General features: G+C 31.3%; 1 long non-coding RNA gene across 1 annotated transcript; it reads right to left on the reverse strand.

Annotated features, from left to right (window-relative positions):
• Positions 1 to 1,636: 1,636 nt before the first annotated feature.
• On the reverse strand, positions 1,637 to 2,780 carry LOC112089294. Its single transcript, XR_002900936.1, has 2 exons — positions 2,541 to 2,780; positions 1,637 to 1,858 (listed from the first exon to the last, which is right to left on the reverse strand). It is a non-coding gene; the product is annotated as an uncharacterized LOC112089294 (long non-coding RNA).
• Between the last annotated feature and the right edge of the window lie 932 nt (positions 2,781 to 3,712).

Consider the following 3,712-nt stretch of genomic DNA (forward strand, 5'->3'; position numbering starts at 1 on the left):
TAGGCTTATCACTTACCAATAGAGAGATGAGTGATATTACAAATTTGAGATCTGGTGAATACGACATACAGCACTCTCTCTATCTGAACTCATTGATTCTCCTGCAAATTTAATGGTCTCCGATCAATGGTCGTATGCCATCGAAATTTCAGATTTTTCACTGCTTCCTGAACTTTTACGTTTATGTCTAACATTAACGTTTGAATGCGTTTTGTTTGATCGAGTACGATCTTGGGTGCTTGGTATTTCACAAAAATTTGATTCCTCGTCTTCACCCTTATCAGATTCATCTGCCTCGGTTTGTGTATCATCCACTGGCACATACCCATCAGAACCATTTCCAACCGCCCACCCATCTTCACTTCCAATATACCCGTCTGAAAATATTATTTCTAGCATATCAATATCCTGCAACGACTTTTTTGTATAAGACTAGCTCCCAGAATTTCGTATAAAAAATATTTTGTTATTAAGTAATGAATATTGTAATTTTGAATAACATATTGAATACAAATTACTACATGAGAATTACCTTGCACCGGTCATCCCACCATTCTTTTTCCATATCAATTTCTTCAGTAGTCGAATCGACATGTACTCCAGTTTTGTTGCATAATCTTTTGTATGCAGTGTAACGAGTTTTCATGTGGTCGTAATGATTTTTAAATTTTTTCCATGATAACTTATATCATGTTACCTCGTAAAATTTAGAAACTAAATTATTTTTTCCCTCTTTCGTTAAGAGTAACTCCCTCCAACCCTCATCCTCTTGTTCAGAGATGAACAATGAAAGGAATATATGAGTCTTGTTATCAGTCCAAGTAATCTTTTTCTATAGATTTTAACCCAAAAAAACATACATATATTGGTATAACATAATAAATAAGATAGTGATGCCATTTCTGTAATGACATTAAGTTTTAGATCAATAAGATATCTATGAGTTGAAAATATTAAAGAAAAAATATCAAGAAGAAAATCAATTATACCATTTGAATGTGCCAGCTTTTAGAAAACTTTCTCGATGTATTTATAGTGAGTTCGTGATCTAAAAATAGTAGTATTTCATTTTTTCAATTTTTTTTTTTGAATGTTTCTTATTTGAGTATTTGATCTAAGTTGATTTTTAACAATTTGTTAAAACAATAATAAAATTGATGACTTAAGGAAATGTAAAAAATAAAAATCCTACATAAAGAGTAGGAATTTGAGTATTTGATGTTAGTTGATTTTTTCAACAATTTGTTAAAACAATAATAGAATTGATGACTTAAGGAAATGAGAAAAAAAAATCTTACGTAAAGAGAGAGTATGAGAGAAAAACTTTAAAAGCCACAAAAAGAGGTTGTTGAAAATAACAAAGAGAATTTTAAAAACTGCTGTAAAGACTGTAAAATATATTAAAGTCTAAGAAATCTGATTGGAAAAAAAATTGATGTAAAAACTGTTAAACACATAAAAGTCACAGCCTGCACGCCAATCAGAACTTAAGAGCATCAGCAATGCTAGTATCTCTATTGGGGTACTTAAGCAATATAATAATACTATAATTGAGTTAAGAATTTTAATTAAAAAATCAAGATTTTGTAGCCTCCAATGCAAGAATTCCACTAGGTTCTTAAAAAAAAAGGAGACCAAGCCAAAAAACTCTGCATTGCATTTGACGATTTGAACAAGCCTGTCTTCCCTGTCTCTGCTTTGGTTATTAAGTAAATTATTAATGGATTGAAAACGGACAAATGCATATACGTATAACTTTTTCTTTTTCAGACAAATGCAAACACTCAAGGTAAAACCAGATAAAGATCAAAGTAGATTTATATATCTTCCCTGTCTCTGCTTCATCAGCTATTTCCTCCTACAAAAAAAACTTAACCCATTAATCATATACTCACATATATCACAAGATCAGAAGATCAACAACACACAAAACTATCAACCCTGGGCTATTGATGAGCTTCAAAACAGCCTTAAACTGATGCAGATGCCTATAAATACAGAAATCACATCACAAAACCTTTGATTCTCTCTGTAAATTTCAACTGTCATGATCACCAAACCATGCTCTTCTTAATAACCAATTCGATTTTCCCAAAACTTAAAACTAAAACATGCAACAAAGGAACATCAAGTTCCCAATCTTGTTTATGAAGCCAAATGGAGACACCATTAATGTCAGGATGAAAATCAATATTTGGATTCTCAACCTTAACTCTAAGAGCAATCAAAACGTTTAATTGTCTACTAAGCTCATCGGCTTCCTCCATCACATTCTCCACTTTCTGCTTGTAACCAGATTCACCAGGTTCATATGCATTTGTATAAATCTCAACAGCTCTGCATAACTATTGACGAAACACCTCCAAAAAAAAAACAGCAATTTGACCAGTTTCATATGCATTTCTCTAAATTCCAATAACTCTGATTAGATATCAATCTCCATCACCATCCCTTAATCAGGCTATAACCAACAGACTCTATGCAAGTTCTCGTACAAGCCATCAAACGAAATCAAAAACTTAAAGACGACAGAGTAAAACCTCAAAACCTTGTTGAACTCTCCGTCGAGCCGCCTGAAAAACTGAACCTCCATCTCTCCGCCTTCCTCTGCCGGGCTAAGAAACGTCGTCGTGTTTATCCGATGACTCCATACTCTTCGATTACAAGACGAGAGATGATAAAGAGAAGAGATCGATTGGGGAAGTGACGATGACGGCGACGGAGAAAGCAAAGAAAAAAAAATTTTCTTCTCAGTTTCTCATCCAATCAGATATTGACATGTGTCCTTAAGCATTGATTCTTAAAAATCTTAAATAAAAATCGATAATTAGCTAAATTAGGAGTTTGTATTTATTTAAATGCTAATAATTCCTAAGTACTCTGCCTAAGAAACCCCATTGCTAAGCTCTAAGTGAGAAATCTTAAAAGTCACATTTTTCAATTTTTGTCTTTGTTTCTAAAATGAAAGACTTTTATAAAATCAAAATAAAAAAATGTATTTTTTTTCTTTCTCTCTTTTCTTCCTCTACCATTATTCAAATTTATTTATAGATTTCTATATAATTTATCAAAATTGAATTGATTAATTATAATATCCTTTTTCTGTTTTTTAGATCCATTTATATAATTTTTTTACCATACTTTTCCAGAAATATCTAAAACTCTTTGTTAAATGTAGGGTAAAATAATTATTGAAAAAATTAATTATTATTTTTAAAATAAGAAACAATTTTTAGAGCCAAAAATTTTTAAAGTCCAAAGTCATAAGTAAAAGTTAACAACAAAAGTTCTTACCAAGCAAGCCCATTATGTTTTTCCATGTTTTTCTGATAAGAGTCGCTTACACGTGATGACACTTCTTAAGTTATATATTATAAATTTTGACACTTACAAATAAGATGACACTTTTTTGTAGTTTGTGGATTGGAAAATCTAATTCAATCCCTCCTTCCAATTTGAAGAACAACCGGTTTGGATAAAGCTGGTTAACCGAATTTAAAGATGGTTTAGTAATTAAAAAAATTACTTCTTATCTCCTCCTCTCATTCTTTCTTTCTATCTTACGGACATTGATATCTTCTTCCTCCTTCACACATAGACATTTCTTTTTCTCTTTTATACACACAGATATCTTTTTAACTCTTTATTTCTAACATACACTAAAAACACCACCCACACAAGAAAAAAATATCCCAATCACGAAGGCAGTTTC

Source organism: Eutrema salsugineum, unplaced genomic scaffold (assembly GCF_000478725.1).
Source record: "Eutrema salsugineum unplaced genomic scaffold, Eutsalg1_0 scaffold_8, whole genome shotgun sequence".
In the NCBI taxonomy this organism is placed as follows: Eukaryota; Viridiplantae; Streptophyta; class Magnoliopsida; order Brassicales; family Brassicaceae; genus Eutrema; species Eutrema salsugineum.